This window comes from Lepisosteus platostomus, chromosome 1, assembly GCF_059453375.1.
Source record: "Lepisosteus platostomus isolate fLepPlt1 chromosome 1, fLepPlt1.hap1, whole genome shotgun sequence".
NCBI classification, from domain to species: domain Eukaryota; kingdom Metazoa; phylum Chordata; class Actinopteri; order Semionotiformes; family Lepisosteidae; genus Lepisosteus; species Lepisosteus platostomus.
The window spans coordinates 3,044,732-3,064,125 of NC_142611.1; the positions used below are offsets into that span (position 1 = coordinate 3,044,732).

Consider the following 19,394-nt stretch of genomic DNA (forward strand, 5'->3'; position numbering starts at 1 on the left):
TTTCAAAAACAAGATGTTAATCAGCTGCCACTTATGACAGACTGTGAGAACTGCCTTGATCCTACTCATACTGTTTACGAATCTGTGCCCCATGTCATGGGTCACTTAGGTTTGCTTAATTTTCTACAAATTATGACATTTTGCATTCAGAAAATTCAATACTCTGAGTGATTATGAACATATTCAATCAGGGCCCAAGGCTATTTCACTTGAGAGTTTTTATGATGTAGTATGGTTCTTGTAAAAAAAAAAAGAATAATAAAAGTCAATAACACAGTTCCCTTTTTATTGGCAAACAGCAACATTTTGCTCAGGAATTGCTTAACTCAAAAATGGTACTGCTCAATCGCTTCAGTGTCTGAACCCAGTCTAAGATGGATTACTCAATCACACTTGTACCTGAGCAGCTCGTCACTGTTAATAACCTTACTAATATATTATGTCATTCCCATCTGCCTCGATCTAATGCTGATTACTAGACCTTCTCAGAAGCCCCAAAACCCTGATTGGTTTAGCGCTGTGCTAAGCTAATTCAGCTTACAGTATTTGCAAAACAGAAAAACACAAAGACGGCTTTTGTTACTGTAAGCATTTCTTTTGGCCTTTTTTTCCCTATACTTGTGACTCCACCAGCTCCGCTAGCTGAGCCCTTACTGCAGGATCCGTAAACTGTCAGAGATCTGAGCCTTTGCTTTTTCTGCAGCCTAGCTAACCCATCACCACAGCAGAGCTCACTGACAATTAGTTTTCTGTTTCCTGTGGGAAAGCCACTTTACACAGCTGATGGTTGAGTGCAAAGGAATTGCACTGAGTAGCTGGGGAATAGGAGCAATCAGATGACACTGCAGATTGGATTCCGATAGACAGAATCCAGACTGGAACCCCGGTAAAACTGATTACCATGCGCAAGACTGACACGCATGCAGACGGTTTGGTGTGTACTGCAATCCAGATGAAATGACTGAGGGGCAACAGCTTCATCGATGAGCAGGTTCAGGCCACGTTAGTAATTGCATTACCCAGACCATACCAAAAATTCACTGACTCAGTTGCTGTCTTGCAGTGTTGAAATGCTGTCTCGCAGAGGTAAGTATACAGTATTGTTCTATAACATCGCTTCTCTTGCTACTGTGTAGAGGATAAACTGCAGAAAGTGCATGGTTCTCATTTTCAGCTGCTGATGGTTAGTTTCTCTAACATGAGCATTTGCTGTGCACCGGTATTGAAAGGGACCGTGCTCCGATATATTTGCTGTTAAGAAAGATTTTAACAGGCAGAGGTAAATTGGTCCTTTACTTCTCTATGCCTGTGGCCGGTGAAACTCTTTAGATTCACATTAAGACAAATAAACTAGCACTGCATGGAGTAAATTGGGATCTTCATTCTGTATTAAGCCCTTTAAACAAAATATGACATAAACACCCTGTAATCCTGAATGAGAAGTGCTCTCCTTTAAGGAGCACATGTCTCGTCTAGTTTTATTTCAGATGCTTAATAGTAGGATAGTCTGTCATTTGTTAGAGACAATACAATTGCTTAATTAAACGTAGTAATTAAAATGACAGGTAGAAGAGGGCTACCAATTTGCAAGCTAGCAGAGAAAATGAAGATGGAACTGTCAGGACTCTGTGCAGAAGAATCTCGGTAGCGGAGTCTTGCTCATTTCCACCTCTCTGCTGGAGACCCCCCTGGGCTGGTTCCTCCTTCCCAGCTGACAGATGACATTCAGAGGTCAGCTTCCCTGCAGTATAACAGTATTTATGTATTATTTTGGCTCCATTTTCAGATGGGAATTCTGTAATAGCCCACAAAAGTCACTCTTTTTTATTTTCTAAAGTGATGAGGGAGTTTAACCTTAGGATTTAATGGCTAGTGATTATAATTTATAACAGTTAGAAACAGAGTTGATCAATATCTACTATCATAAGACTTACTATAGGCAATATATTACTAGAGCCTCTTTCTCCCCAGTCGCTGACATACAGACAGTTGCTTAGGGAAAATAACATACAGTGGACAGAGAGTCAGGATATTTATACTGCACTGGACAAATACTTATCTACATCTATATACTGTATTTTAAAAGGCGTTATGTGCTATTCATTATGTAAATCACTCCAGTCAGATGCTCACAATTAAAATTGTCGCTGCTGATTCAGTTCTCCACCACAAAGAGACCCAGGACTCCGGGGATAAGAAATCAATATCTGCTAAAGCTCTGCTTCACAGAAAGAACAGCAACATTCAGCTTCAAATGAAACAAGAATTATTTTTCACTGAGAAACTGGTGTTATCCTGCCAGAAGGCCGCCTTTTCTAAAGGATATCAGGGTGAAAAAGACAGCCCTTCAAAAAATGAAGAAGAATATAAAGGAGAAGAGCCAATATTTGTTATTGTTGCATAACAGAATGGCTACTGAAAACAATGTATTTTGTCTGAACTGCCAAACGCGCGCCTTTGTCAAATTAGGTGAGGTTAAGTATTGTCTAATGGTTGCAAATTGGTGTCTGCACTAAATTTGCTGTGTTGTTTAGTTTTTCAGACTGAATTAAGAATAGGTAACTATCACCAGTTTAAAACTTTGATTGCCAGAGATACACTGTCTGCAGTCACAAAAAAGCCAGCTCACTGTGCAGCCAATAGAAGTGTACTCCTGCACTTTTTCAATGACATTTTATGGGTTCATAACCTGACAGCTCAGGGGCCCAACGGAGTAGGATTCCTTTGCCGGCTGCGGGATGCAAACCGGCAACTTTCCAGCCACAGGCGCATAGAATTCCTTGCAGTCAGCCCACAGCCTGGGTGACGAGACCACATGGCTTCTGTTGAAAATGTGATCTTGTCAGGCCTTATCAAAGGCATGAGAACAAATCCCGTTGCCAGACAAAATAAATATCTTCCTGTTCCTGACGTGGACATGTCTCTGCAGTGTTGCAGGAGAGAATAAAGAAACGTGCCATGAGCAGGTAACATCATTATCTTCTGAAGGGCAGCCATCAGACTTTTGGCATAAAGTAGGGCCTTATTTTACTTCTCTACCCAAAGGCCAAGAGGTTCAAGAAGGAACAGCGATGAAACTGCGGGTTCAAATTCGGCACACAGATATGGCCACACCAATACGCCAGAATCTGCCAAGTCAATAGTTCTGCTAGATCAAGCAATCCCCAAACTTTCCCTTCTTACCTTCTGGTAATATAACAGCTATTCACAAAAAATACCTGAGGGGAAACATCTCTGTCTGTGGTCATTAATATATAAACGGCCTAACTCTAATTTCTTTTGGTCGGGTTATTTTAGATTTGTGCATTAGTTGGCGTTTTGCTTTAGCACACAACAATAGGAATCTAACTAAGAATCCCAACTGACACTTATTTCGTTTTTCAAATCCATATCCTCAGTGATAGAGATATTTACAATTGACATTGGTTGGGTTTCTTTTGTTGTTGTTTTTGCAAGTCAATCAACTGTAGTTTAATAGTTGTGAATTATACCGGATCTGTGAAGGAGAAGTAAAGCATTGAAAATTGAACTGAGAATTTAGAGCCCGGCTTGACTCATAATTTGTGACATTTACGCATTGCATCTCTGGATCACACTGAAATTTCAGACGACTAGCTCTAAGGATTGTATAAACTTATTTTTTAGCTTCCAGGACTCAAAGGGAATCGCACTTCATTATAGCTAAATACTGTATATGAACTGTGAGCCTTTATGATTATATTACTCCTAGATCCTTCATATTCAAGGAACAGGATATTCAATCGGTTTTCAAATCTCTTTTGCACAGCTTGGCTTTCACACCCACACCCACACACACACACACACACACACACACACACACACACACACTGGCTTTCACACCTACACACACACACAGCCTGGTGATAAGAAAATGTGCAAATTCTTTTCTGAGAGAAAGCACTTTCACAGAAACTGCAATTTGGATGCAGTGAGGACAATACAGTAATTGGCATATTTTTACCTAGAAGGAAAAGAGTTTGTTTTAAGATCAGGATATTAAAATAAAGACCCCTCTTACAGAGTGAAAACCGCACACCTAATTTCTGCACTGAGATTTGGTATGGAGAGGATGCTCTGGTGCCAAGCAGCCTAAAACTGGTGATGTCATTCAACATACGAAAGTACGGCTCTGTTCATCCACTCATTTATATAATCCTTTCACCTAGAACAGCTGTAAGTAAAGCTGTAAATGGGGGTGAACTGTGATTGGGCAAAGGAGCTTTGTTTGCGAGACGCAGTCCATTCAGAAGACTATTTAAGTGATGTCAATCCTGCCATTTATTGCTCCCTGGTCCATCCATTTCAGTTCTAATCGTCCGCTTACCTCTTCAGCATGATGAAACAGGGCTACGAACGATGGTGCTCGTCATATACAAAGATAGTGCAACTATTTTTTTTAAAATGACAGGTTACTAGATTTCACTTTTATCTCCTGCTGAGATACTTTCTAATCAAACCGATCCTGAAAATTAGCATCAGGTGAACGTTCAAAATATTCTTCTAGTCCAACACTACAGCCCTGAGATGAGGCGAGGTCAAGTGCTCCTGGATTGCAGATGTTCCACTCCTCTTCAAACATTAAATATGGACAGTCTCATTAGATTCACGCGCAATGAATAACCCAAGGCCACAACTAACAGCTACCTGCTGGCAGTGACTTATGGTGGAAGGACTACATCACTCACCGCACAAGGCATATCTGCTTAATAAGGTTATTGGTAAATATTAGTATCACCTCAGTACATAGTTGTGAGATGCCAATCAGATTAGAGCAGAAACCATTGGCTGGACTGTTCATTCCTCACTGGCTAGCTAGTATGTTTTGTATGTCACAACATCAGAGACTTCTTTTGCAACAGTTTTTTAATCTGCTCTGAGATTGGCTGAAGCACCTTCTAAACCCGCTTTTGCTAGTGGTTCTGGCTGTTTTCCACTATTCCTAGGCAGGTTTGCCCTGAGAACAAACAAAAATATTTACTTATTTACTATTTACTGTGCATATTTCATGTCACTCCCGATGTTAGTTAGTTATTACCTTCGACTTAAAAAAAGATCTGCCTTTAGATTGTCTTGGACAACATGGCACGGAAAGTTTCTCTCATTTAATGAGCAGTGAGAATGAAACTATGCACGTCATGCCAAGGTTTTTATTTATCATACGCTTGTCATGGCTCAGAAGCCGAACAAAAAATATCCAGATCAAGAAAGTACAATTCCATTCATGCTTGTGGAGGAAAGGGGGCTATGAGCACAATATCAAGTTTTCCCAGTTCTTGGCTGTTACATGATGAAGTACTGCATACAGTATGTAATGCTGTGAAACAAAACGGCAGGGTGAGTGATTTTGAAGTGTCAGGCAGTGTGTCCCTTCACAAGAAACTTTGCACCTCACCGGTCTTATGCACTAGAAATGGGAGGAACATGTGCACAACTCCAAACAGTAAACATTGGTCATCAGTAAGAAAATCACATTGAACTACAGCTTGTATTCAAGAAGCTGTAACGAAAGCGTTCTTTCCGGACCCTATGCAGATGACACAATCCGGGGTAGAGTGAGGAAAACACGGGGGGAAAAGCATGCGGGAGTCGGGAATGAAAACAGGGGGCGTGTCCATGGTGCGCTGGTGACCGGGGGAGGTGTGGCCGAGGCAAACAGTCCAAACCTGAGTCCAATGGGGAATCCGAGGAAAGGCAAAATCCAGAACCAGGCGGTCCATCCAAGACAAACAGAATTAAAACTAGGATCGGGTCAGAACCGGCAGGAACAGGAACTTAAAAGCTTGACGGGGCAACGCAGAGCCCAGAACAGAGTAAGCGCCTGGCTTTTAAGGGGAACTGAAAAGGGGGTTGGAACAGGGAGCAGGTGCGGGAGATGAGTAAAGAACAAGGAAGGGCTGGAGCGTCCTTGAGAGGGGGGTTTACGAACGTGACAGAAGCACTTAAGAAGCAGAAGCATACAGCACCTTTTAAAGGGGTAAGGAGTGTAAGAACACTTTCAATTCTACCGCCAACTTTCCCTTCTAAAAGCAGAAAAAACACCTGCTGTGGGGGCCCTCATGTTACAAAGAGAACAGTTACTTGCTGTCCTCTGTTGTAAGCTAGTTCTTACTGAGAGCTCAAACAGGGCACTGAGAGCACAGGGCATTTTCACAGAGCCTGAAGACCATTTCCCTTTCCAAATGGAATCACACACTAGCAGCCGAGACACTGGAAAGCTGGATAGGATTACCTGAGAGTCTGTCGGCTTCAGTGATTCAGGAATTCAGAGAGCCTGCGAAGTTCGAGGACTTCGTTGTGTGTGTGGCTTTTGCATGGCAAGATGTGACCTTGTTTTTTTCAGCCTGTTGGTCGAAAGTACGGCACATCTCTCAGCTCCATTGTGAGCAACTAGATTCCTGTTACAACTGAAAGAGGTGTGTGGAGCCCAACAAAGAACCGCTGGTAATGAAGTCATAGAAATGTGCAGACAGTAGGTGCTCTGTGCTGGAGTAAACCGATCCTCACAGGGGTCACCTGCAATTGCCTCACCTTGGGAGGTCACGGTGGTTCAGGAGAAGGTGGAAACTGGCAAAACGACACCATGTAATTAAGGAATGCCAATGAGTAAGCCTCTGGCAGAAATGGAAGACTTTTCAACTTCACAGGAAAATATCTCAAGTAGGCTTCCAGCATTGATATGGGCACATTCCTAGAATGCCAAAAGTCAGAACAAAAACAAAATTATTCATTTATGCTGCTGACACTTCCATCCAAAGCAAATTACATGTGTACAGTACCTATTGCTGTAGCTGGGCGTTGTACTGGTACGATATTACACTCAAGGGTACAGCAGCAGCAGCAGAGGATCTGAAACCTCAGCCTTCCAGTTACAAAGTCCGGAGCTTTTGATCGCTGCTGTAGGCTGTTTTTCAGCTGCTATTGCTCTTCTGTAAGCGATGCTGGAAAGCAAAGCACACCACACATGTTCAATATTTTCAGATTTCAAGATTTCACAACATTCTGCAACTTTGGTCAATGGTTCACTCAAATTTGTTTGAGAATGGCCATAATTGTTTATCTTTTTTTTTAAGTTTAATTTCCTAGGGACTTGTTTGCTGGAATCATTACAGGGCGACTGTGGAATTGATCAGTGAATTGCCCTTTAGCAATTGTTGTATAACCAGTGGCTGCTTCCTGCAGCATTTTGCAGGGCACCGGAGCAAAGACTGTATCCAGGATACAAGCCTGACCAGTGATCCACTGCACTCCCCCGCAGTCCGCCCAGACTTCTCTGCAAACTGTGAAGGCAGCAAATAATAATAATAATTTTGATCCTTCTCAAAAAACATTTAGAGGTGCAATGCACTTGTGTCTCTTTACTGTAATACTGTGCCATCATGCTTTCGATTCTACCGTTCCAATGAAAAACTTGGAGTGCAAGACCCCAGACCCTTAAAGCTCATTTCAAGAAGCTCACAGTTTTGACACGCACCAGCATTAGCACAGACAAATCCAAAACCATGGTTTTACAAAAACATGTTCTAGATGAATTCATATTCTCATTTTTAAAAATCAGTTTCATAAAAATTTTATTGCAGAGACACGATGAAAATGTGATACCCCCCAAAAATAAAATGAGTTCAATATTTGAGCATCAGAAAACAACAGATGCATTTAAAGCGCCATCTGGGAGTTAGATCTATTGCATATTCAATGCGCCAATGTGTAAACAAAAAAAAGCTTTCATTAAAATCGGAATAATAAAATAAAAGTTAAACTGAAAAGCATTCATTCCAAATCAGAGCAATTTTGAAAAACACTCGGTTGTGTGAGCAAAGCTTATTCCTTTTTTAATTAAAATAACATTATTAAGAATGCTCCGATTCTTTCTTCTGGCTGTTGGGATTATTGTCATTTTTTCATTCTCTTTTGTAAAATTTAGTTCTGTATCCGCAAAAATAAATTCTGCTCAGCTTCTGTAGGAAACCCTAATTTCCCAGAATAGTCTGTACATTCCAAACCTTAAAGACAGCATTCTTAATTTCACAAAATCCAATCAGGGATCTGCTTCCTGAGGTTTTGGTAACAAAATTAAAAATGTAAGATCAATAACAGATCATAATGACACCTGCCCATACCCTTATAGTTCAATATTTATGTTCTGTGAAAGGTTTTTTTATCAAAATCAAGCCCATTAGACCAAGGTACCTTTTACAGTCTGAAACTTTCCTGACCTCCAGTTATATGAATATTTGTCTTTATTGTGTAGCTTAGACTTCTTTAGACGCCTAATGAAAAACAATGAACAGGAAACTTTTAGATTTTAAAAAGTCGTGATATGATGATTGGTAAAAGTCAAATTCTACAGCTCTCCTGCACTGCAGGCCAGATTTTGCACATCTATTCCTTGAGAACTTGTGTGTAAAAGCTCAACATCCATGCAAAACAGCTGTATAATATACTCAACAAATACCTCTTGGTCATAGTACCCACTGAAAATATTTAGTGTTGATTAGATCATTTTTTTAACATTTGTGGCTGCTGGCAGTCGATTTTCATTCATAATATGTATTACGAAGCCTTTTTTCAATTGTGCTATCAAGCAATTGTTGAGCCCCCTGAGTAAAAATCTGCAAACAGCTCCTTCTTCTTACATGTCATGTAAATGTGTCACTCTTAGCAATACTGTTCTATGACCTCAGAAACAACCTTTGTTAAGCCATGAGATCTGTATTGATCTAGATATATTAGACCCGATCAATCTGGATGTGCTTTTCATTTGTGCAACCAGATGTTAACTCTGCAGCAGCCTATTGAACCTTCAATCAATCTTAAACATTTATTGCACAATTGAGATTGTCAGGACTCCCAATTTGCTGCTGCAGTTTTTGTGCGAATTTCCTTGTCAAACCCAACAGCTTCAGCGTGTGTCTATAACAGAATCCCCTTGTAGCTTATCCCTTCCAGTGGGGTTTACCTGTCCGATTAAATGACCAGTCAATTCATGGATGGATGCAGCATGAGTTCTCCAAAGACTCTGCGGCTGTTGTGCCCTGCCAGAGGTAACTGATGTGCAGTAACTGTGGTGGACACTGGCGAACAGAAAGGGGGTGCCAGCAAGAGCTACAGTACAGTACACACCAAGTGCGGGGGTCCTCTGAATCAGCTTCGCAGTTACAGAGAGGTGTCACCCTGCCTCTGACAGAAAAGAAGGCACTTGTATGAACAGCTATCAGAGGCTGCCACCTCTAAAAAAACCACGCTTCCTTTTCTTCCCCGACATTCTGTGCAGGCGCAATAAATAAATACACAAAAAACGACAGAGATCCTAAATCTGCAATCTCCGTAAATCCCCTTTTTGCTTATTGAACTGGAAGAACTACGATCCAACTAAACACCACAAAAACCATGCTTTCATTTTTCAGATCAGATGACATTGAATATGATTATCATTTCAATGTGTGTATGATTACTGTGTGATGAATATATAGTGTAACTATAGTCTGGGCAATTGTGTGTATTCCTACAGATGTGCGATATACAGGTACCCTGATGTGTTACACATAGATTTAGATCATTATATAACTTTGATGTTAGTTGCATTTGACAGAAAAATCAGAGGTGAAAATAAGTAGGTAATATACAGTATTTGTGGCCATCCTGGTGTTCTATCCAATAAGAAGCTGATTAAGCATATCGTGGTTTTAGTTTCCAAGAAGGTGATAACTTCAAACACCCTTACGGTAACTGAGTAATAAAACCAAAGGAATTTTAGAAATGTCTGTAATATTTATATCAGGGGTCCCCAACACTAGTCCCTGGAATACAAAATTCATTGGCTTTTGTATGTCTCTCTAAATCATCAAATGATTAAAGCTGTGAAGAAGGGATGAATTAGACCAGTTATGCCTTAATTGGATAAATTTAACACTTCTCACAGGTGAAGAGGATTATAATTTAAGGAGACACAGAGCAACCTGAATACTGGAAAAGCCTGTTTTTTCTGACGCTCTATCTAATGTTTTGCAATCTTGGTTTTGTCCTTGAGTGTTTTTTAAAGGTTTAGTAGTCTGGGGCTGTGTGAACGCGTAGCAATGTGTTAGATATAAATACAATGTTTTGTCCTAACTCTCCCCAAGTGATTTCTACTGTAATCTTTGATAATGTGTTGTCAGAATCTGGACGTTTACGATGTTGCATTCTGACAGATGGGCTGGGGCTCTGACTGTGTCTTGAATTCACAGTATTAAAGAACAGAGCAAGTCAGGTTGCCGCAGTAAGCCTCTCCGTACCACCAAAAAAAGAACATAAAATCACTGCAGTGCCTTCAAAGGGCTAGAAATGCTATTTTGTCTTGCTTTTCAGTCACAGCAAGTGCCATGATTACACTGTACAGTATATTTGACAGAAATAAGCCTAACATTTGATTTTAGCAGAATTTGCTTTTTGGAATATACAAATAGAGCTGTTCTAGACATAAAGCTTTTTAGATTATTTCAGCTTCTCAGCTAGTACCTCACCCTGTCTTTGGTTGTGATTTAACACCCATTGCAATCAATTCAGATGGAGGCAGACAAAGCCCTTCCACATCAGTGCAGTGCTGCAGGGTGTGTTTCTCTCTTACATGGCACTAATGACTCTATCAGCAAACGTGTGGCTCTAACGCACTTTAGGGAACATTATCTGGTACATTCAAATCACTTTCAAAAACGCGATCGGAAGTTTTCACTTGTCCGCATTCTGTTGAAAAACACAGGTTATTGACTCAGTTCTTTTTATCACCTCCCTTTCCTGTCCTCCTAAATCTCCACCATTTCTCCTGTTCCTGAGAGAATATTTCCATTTAATTCAATAAATATTAGTATCTGTAGATATGTCTTCACATGTGCGCTGTAAATGTGGGAAGGAATCTATTTACATCCCTGAGGATAACGGCTTTCCTTTCTATCTGAGTCAAGAGAGCTGGTCCATCAGATGTTGATTATTGGGAACTTGAGGCTAGAGTGAGGAGATGCAGAGGCTGAAGAGCCCAGAGAAACAGAGGCCCAGTGTTTGGGCCACGGGTCCCCTTCAGGCGTGTGGGTGAACGAGGGGAGGTGGTGAGAGTGGGATGGGGGAGGCAAGAAGGAGGCAGAAGGGCCCAGGAGACAAGAGATAGAAAGGCAGCGTAGTCATGGCAATCCGACGTCTTCGCTGGACCCCTGGACCCCTCTGTCTTCTTCTTGTCTCTGTAGCGGAGCTAGTTTGGGCACGGCGATGTCATCGCCCTCCCTGCGCTTAGCAGGGACCTTAGCTGCCTGGGCTGAGTGGAGGTCCAGAGATGCACCTCTTGAGTTTGGCAGGAAGATCTCCTTTAGCTCACTCGGCTGGGTCCCTGTTGTGTTACGGTTCGTGCCCAGGTGTTGCGGGACGAACCGGGGGGGTGGTGGAGCGACGGTCACATCTCAGCATCTTCCCTGGACCCCTTGGCCAGTCTTCCTCCCGTCTCAGCAGTGTAAATGTCGGAGGAGGCCCTGCAAGAGCTGCAATAACTGCGCTGATCGCTGTGCCCCCTGTAGACCCCCTGAGAGGTGTTGAAATGGCCAGAGGAGGCCGCGCACATGGGTGCTGCTGGATATGAACAGTATGTACAGGGGATACTGCTGCAAGTGTGTGGTGGGGTTCTCCAAGGATGAGACGGCACCCAGCTCAGAAGGCTGCTATAACACTGAATCACAATTGCTTTATTTTGCCAGCAGAGGGTGGCGTTAAAATGCACTGCACTGTACTGTATATTATTACACCTGCACAGTATGAATAATGTCTAACTTTAATTATATGAAGTTTTAGATGGTTAAGCTAAATTACATTTTTGGGTTTCGAAATAGTGGATAGATAGACACTATGAACACACAAATTTAAGTTTTATTTAGATGACATTAATAACAAGATGTCACAAGGAGATATTTTCCTTAAATGATTTATATCTTAATGTTTTGGGAATGTTTTTTTTTTTACAATCTCCATGGATACCACCTTAAAAATACCTTTTTTTCTGTGAAATGTGTTTTTCTCTGCGGAGCAGCGATTTCATTAACAGCAGCGAGTAAAAAAATGGGGTGTCAAGTTCTAATTGCTATCATCTGCAGTGTTAACAATTTTCATGCCTGCCAGAAGGATGCACAGCCTTTATAACAACATGGCAGGAATAGTTTATTGAACGCTTACATGCGCGATATGAGGACAGTTTCAAGAGAGCTTTCCAGGTTTTCTTAAAGGATAAGTGGACTGGTCTGCAGCCCAGTTAAAAAATTAAAGAAAAGAAATCTATCAATACAATCAATAGATAAGGAAAAGTAGCATCTTAATGGGAAAGAAAGGCCTTTCGCATTTACAAATGTGTAAAATGATGGAAGTATATTTAATGAATGTGTCTGTATGTACATTAAAGAAACACTCTGACTAGTATTACCTAACAAATAATGTACATTATCTATTACAATAATGCAACATAAACAGATATGTAATTTTATACGTGACAGACAGATGTAACAAAAAGCAAACTGGATAAATGATCCCAAGATGTTTGTCCAGGAAATTATAACACTCTCCGTCTACACATCTGCTTGAATGTGCTCGTCCTTCGAGATTCATATTTTTCTTCTTTTTGGTCTTCAGATTTAAAAAGTAAACAAATACAACCTTTCCCTTCTATATTTTTATACCTATTGTTTTTAACACTAAAGTGTTCAAGAAATCCACTTCTCCGGAAAGTTATTCAGCACACAGAAACCACAGCAAAAAGGTCAGTATCACCATAGTAACCTGGTTTAGGAAACATAGCTGTGGACATTGAAAGCTTTTTATTTGTCTATTACACAAGTGGCTTATCACTGTGCCCCAAGGTCGGTTAGAGCAGTTACTATCTTACCAGCTTTAATATTCTACCACCATTGATAGCGGTTTTCACCTGGCATGAACTTGATGGTTCAGTATAGCCTTATGTTTTTATTACAAGCCCTAATGTTGCAATGTTCCTGCTTTTAGTGTCCAGTTCGTGAGTTTAAACCTTCACATAAAAAAAACACTACATTTTGTGTTGCCCTTTATCTTGAGTACAATATCAGCTGTAATTTAGTAACTGGAATAAGTTATTAGTTATCGGAATGAAACATTGACAGTAGCTGTGCAGAGACTCCAATGAGAAGTGTATGTGGAAGTGAGCCAAGATGAATGGTGAGCCAATGCAGAAAAGAGGACAAAGTGGGTGACATTCTCACCCAGATTTGACACCCCAGATATTAACATATACGGCAAGCATTCAAGATCCCCTGTGCTATGACTTTGTTCCTTCTAAAATGTGTATATACAGTACTTTTATGGATGTGATTAGTGCACAGGAATGATGTACTGTAGCTCATGATTGTCATTCATAGCAGAAGTATCACACCCAGGATGACATATGTTTCTGCACTTGAAATGGTATCATATGAAGACCTGCACATTGGATTCTGCAATGGCTATAATTTAGGTGGAAATACTCTTCGCCGTATGTGACAATCGGAGTGGGGAAAAAGTTACAAGTTACCAGTGTAAGGGATTGCTTAGGTTTGGGGGAACTGTTTTTAAGAGTAACTGTCCAAGCACTACATAGATCACTGTACTGTAAGGGATGGTTTTATAAAATTATTGGAAAATGAATCCCTTATACTGTACAAGTATCTTGTTACCGTGTAACTGTAAATGATTACGTTTTAAACATTGTTTGAAAGTTACTTTCCCCAGCACTGGTGACAAATCCACCTGGAGGTGTAGAATTAAGGAATTAGGGCAACTGGTGCTGGAGGAACAATCTCTGGGCACTTGGTGCTGTCATGGCAGGAGGTGGAAGGGGGAGCAGATTAGTGTGGGCAGTGCTGACATGGACAGCCAGCCGGGTCACTGCGAGGTTTCAGAGTGGAGCAAGCTGGCGTCCTGCGATCGCTGGTCCCAGCTGGTGCGGAGAAGAGATGCTAAGTTTTTTTTCTCTGTTGTTGAAATTAAAATACAAGTCATGTCTTCATAATGACATGCTTGGATCTCAGTTCACCGCTGAAACTTTTCACATCGGAATCTGCCAAGAGTATGTGCTTTCTCGGTTATACAAGACCACGCTTCCTATCAAGATCCTTTGAATCTGGGCATCGTCAGCCACAATCCCACACGTTTTCTGGGTCTCTGTATATCATCGGCAGCCTGAGACCAGAGGGAAGGTTTAACAGGCCCCTTTAACCCTTTTCCAAACCATTTAATTATTTAAGCAGACCAAGAAGTTATACTGAACTGTGGTCCTAAGAGGTAAGAATTGAGAGGCCCCTGGCTTTAAATAAATGAATAAAATATTAATGTAACGTCTAGATATACATAACATTTTTTGCAGTAGGTCACATGGTGAAAGGATCTTTCTCTCCTATAATAAATGAGAAAGATTTTCATTTCAAAATTTGCAGAAGGCTGTATTCTGGGAAAAGTTACAAGGATCCAAAGCAAGCTCAGCAGTCCCAGTTCCTTAAGCCTGATTCTAATTAATAATCAATTCTAATTATTCATAATCCTAGCATTGACTTCGGCAGTCTTCTCACAATGCAGAACCAACGGCCCAGTGGAGTCTGGAAACTGTTCCCCCGTCACATGCTATGGGTTCTAGGGAGCCAGGCCCCAGTAGTAGAATAAAAAGCCAAAAAGCTGTCACAGAAACCGCAGCAAGTTACTGCTCTTGAAATAAAGATGTTACTGTTATGAGATGTGCTGAAGTGAAAGGCAAAACTGCCCATGTTGGAGGTTAATCAGGATGGCCAAACTGCCCTCCAGCGTGCCAGAACGTGTCGTTTGTTATCTTTCCTGCACTTTCTCATCTGCACTTTCCTGGTAACGGCAAGACACGCTTGTTTGCATTGCAGATTTAGCGCTGCGTCATTATTAAACTATGCGCGCACTTTTTATAGCACCAACCAGCGCAGTGACCTCATTTATCTCGTGGACTGATAACTCTGAAGCACTATCCTTTTTCCAGGCTACAAGGTGCAATCAGAAAAGCAGTTGATATCTTTGGCAAAATTATCTGTGTAGTTCGGTGCAGTCTGAGAGGCACAGCAGCACCACACTAGTGTCCTAGAAAAGGAGACCGTCTCCCCTTTGCCTCTAAATACTTTAAGCCAGGGGCCTTCTTTAGCTCTGGACCTGGAGAGTCATACTGTCTTCTTCAGGCCCATTCTGCTCAGCAGAGCTCTGAGTGACTTCATTGGATCTGTCCACCTCTGTGGCTGAAGGAGTGGTGTGCTTTCCAGACCTCTTTTTGTTGAGCATTTAATTCTGCCATTAAAACCATCAGGATGTGGCTCCCTAGGACGAGTGACCCCCATCATAGAGAAGGGAACCCTGTTCTCCTTGTTATTTAGTATTGGCCATACAGTGTATGGTATACAGCTAAATATATCCGTGTTCAACATATCTGAGACAGGGTGAAAATACCTGAAATAATGAAATACTGTATCTTATGTTTATTCATTGATGAAATCATGGTGCCCAAGCACAAAGTAGTGAAACCTCTTTTTTTCACTCAGTGTCTGGACACCTGCTTTTCATCCATGAAAACGGTTTTAATTGAGTCATTCTACTGGTTTTGACAGAACAGGGATCTTTGCCTGCTGCAGAGCAGCGAGGATCGAGGATGTCTGTGGGTATTTGTGAATAGTTTCTGGTAAAGAGACGTTGGAAAATCTTGGTCCCCAAAGGATGGCTTCTGAGCTCTTGGTCCCCAGCGGACGCTGCCCTGATCCCTCGGTGAGCAGAGCAGCTGTGAGCCCTCCTCGGCCTCTGAAACATTGTTCACGTCTGCAGTCTGGACTGGGCATCTTCAGAGATTCACGAGAGTCGCCATTTCCCAGTCCCTCGATCTCCCGGTAGAATAAAGGCTGTTCTTGTGCCCTTTGCCCTTTGCTAAATTGCCTAGTTTGGGCATCTTCATACAGCGGGGACACATGCCTTTATCGGAGAGCTATAAAAAGATACTTCACAATTTTACTTGAAAAGCCCCGGCCCCTCTTCCCATCAGAGTTTATTTTAAACCGCTCGGCACTGCAAGATGGGTCGAAAGGATCGCAGCCAAACATCTCCAGAGGTGAAAGGTGAGGGGTGAGAACTGTAAAACCTCTGTGAGCCCACCCACCCAGAGGATTTCAGCAGTCATTGGAGAAGATTTTGAGAACATAAAATATCATAAATCACAATATCTTGATCATAAAAGGCATGGGTCCTGGGCCAAAAACACAAACTGTTTTTTGTTGTATATTATATTAATTCCTTGCATTTACAGTTCATAGCATGTTTTGTCCCAGATGATCCAAAGGTGTTTCACGTATAGGAGGGCACCCTCCTCTTCACCAGCCACCTGTACTGCTGCCCATTCTGCACCAGCAGCCCCACCACACGGCAGATCAGGTTGACGAGTCTGAAACTGCTTCTCCAATCGAACGAAGGAGGGGTTTAGGAAGGCCGGATTGTGCAAGCCTGGAATTCAGCCAGGACACTGTGGTTAACCTCTACTTTTTTGAAAACTCTGATTCATGGGACAGCGCGGTCCCCAGTCAGCACACTACAGTGCATCTTTCTGAATGGGCCTGATTAGACCTTCAGATGACCTGTGTGACTGTCTGAGTATGCTGGTTGTTTTAATTCTAATAAAAGTATGCAGTCGGGTGCTTATCTGAAATATGCATCCATCACAGAAGATTCAATCTTTTGATTTATAGAGTGTCCTTTGTTCAAATGACACGGCAGATTACACTGCCTACCTCTTAATGAGCTGTAATCTGCCACCAGGGATGCACTTTGGGTTAATGGGACCTTGGCAGTCAACATATGATGAGGCAAAAATGCCAGATCCTCTTAAAAAAGATATAAGATCGCTTTATTGGCCATATATAATTTCTTGTATGAGGAATGTGTCTTTTCGCAGACCCCAGCTTGCTCTCCATGAGACACACAGACAGGGAGAGAAGCTTGAGGTAGGAGCAAAGCCATTTATACGGCACCCCTGGAGCAGCTGGGGTTAAGGGCCTTGCTCAGGGGCCCAATGGAGTAGGATCCCACTGCCAGCTGCGGGATTTGAACGGGCAACATTTCAGCCTCAGATCCTTAGCCACAGAGCCACTTCACCAGCCTTTTTTTATAGATACATTACCATTTACAGTACATACAGTATCTGTGGATGAGCATATTAGCTAGATCTCACATCTGTAAGATGAATTAAAATGTTGCCTTACGCGCTTTGTACTGACATGTGTTGTTGCTTTTTTGCCCCCATAAAAATCCGAAAGCAGCTGCTACATTGAAGCTGTATGTTTTTGAATGTGGTGTTCGCCACAGGATGTGCTCATCTGGTGGGAGCCGAATAACAGAAGCAGCCCAGCAGCCTGAGACGAACAGCTGCAGTGCGAGGGCTCTCAGTGCCGAAGGGGTTGTGCATCCTGTATTCACCATACTCTCTGTCCAGAGCAACTTGAGATTTCGATGGAAGCTGCAGCTTATTTCCAAGACAGGTTTTCACCCCGGCAGCACACCTCTTACTACTGTAATTAGTTTTGTTAAAAACAATACAAGGTCATTGCCTCCTCCCTGTCTATTCAGCCCTGCTGCCAAACAGATGGATCTCCTAACTACCAGAGCTGGTTCTTCTCACAGCTCACCGCCTGAGCCTTCTGACGGCGCTGAGGGATGGAGCACAGCCAGCAGTACCCCCTCACCGTCTGGTCAGCACACTCCCTGCTGAGCCACCAGGACGCAGGCTGCGTTGCACCACCTACAGAAACGTCTACTGCATACTGCACAGCCACACATGTGACAGATGGGTTTTTCCCTTTGCTGATGGGTTCTGGAAGTTCTGCTTTCTGAAGATTTCAGATCTGGCATCAGTTCTTGGGGACTATAAAGCCTAAAGCAGATGTCAGACATGCAAGTCAACATTCACAGCTCTCGCAGGATACCTCCTGTATAGGATGAAATGCAAAGATCAACCACCCTGACACTGAACCAGAAAAGGGCCCAACATCCCTACTCACCTTTGCAAGCTGGTGACTTAATGGTGACCCAGAAAACCTGTGGGACTGGGGCTCTCCAGGGACCAGCGTGGGAAAACGCTGACATGAAGTTAGAAACAAATGAAGGAAGCGAATTCAATTGACTGATCAGATAAACTTAAAACAAAACCCTGAACGCAGACCGTTGAGCCTGACATACCAGGTGAAGGGTTCAGTGATACAACCACATTTTTGTTAGATGCTGAAATTCAGTTCTAATAACTAAATCTTCACCTTTGTCGATGGCTGAGTGGAGCTGCCTTTAAAACTAAATGCTATTACATTACACTATTCCCCAATGAGAGGCAGTTCACAAAACCTTAACTTGATCAGGCTTTACTTTCAGATGGGTTATAGACATCCATGATTGAATTTCAAGGTTATTTCTGTGCCCGACTGCACTGGAATTGTGAATGGACCTGTGTATTATCGACGAAGAAATAAAGGACACGTTCATTCTTTCCTGACAAGAAAACCCAAGAGGAAAACTACAAACAACAGCAAGGGGCCCTGGGGAACTCCTCACTGTACATTACCCAGTTCAGAACAGCAATACAGTACCTTGAGGCATGTCATTTGTTGCAAGGCTAATAACACTTTTATGTAAAGTACACTTATATATACAAATAACACTTAATTAATAATGCACACTGATTCTTCAGGTAAACTGATAGGAGGATTTAAAGCAAAGTGCACCTTTCACCTTAACCTTCTTCTACTGCTGGTTATTGTATTTTCTAGATGTTCTGCACTAATGAAATTCCAAATACAAGTACAAACATTTTATCAGAGCCTAGATTTTACAGTAATAAAAGCAAACCGATGAAACAATTGCAGGTTAATCCTCCTACAGGATCATCTGAGTGTGATCCTATTTTTGAGTACACACCTACTGTAGGTGACACCCATCTGACTTTAGAGCTCATAATCTCTCTCAGTGGCATCTTGCATGTTGCTGTACAAAGCGTTTGTTTCATTACTTACCTCTAAAGAAACTGAAGATGACCAGGAAGATGGATCTGGTAGAACATTTTGTGGAAACAATCCAAAAAGGACAGAAAGAGCTTGCCCAGTGTCCACATGATTCAGATACTCATGCATCAGGTGTTACAGGCTCTTTCTTGCTCCTTTCATACTTAATATGTTTCTAAACAGTAAAAATGTTCAGACCAGGATTTTGGCCACAATCAGTATTTTTGGACAGTCCCTTTTCCAGGAGTCTAAACAGCATAATCTGTGTAAGTTTGTAAGTGTGTGCTACCCCTTTTTAAGAACATTAAAACAAGCGACTTTAAAAAG

The 19,394-nt window shown here is 41.9% G+C and overlaps 1 long non-coding RNA gene across 1 annotated transcript; it reads left to right on the plus strand.

Moving 5' to 3' along the window:
- The first annotated feature begins 608 nt into the window (after nt 1-608).
- LOC148677499 (uncharacterized) lies at nt 609-19,394 on the plus strand. Its single transcript, XR_015940309.1, has 2 exons — nt 609-1,086; nt 17,386-19,394. It is a non-coding gene; the product is annotated as an uncharacterized LOC148677499 (long non-coding RNA).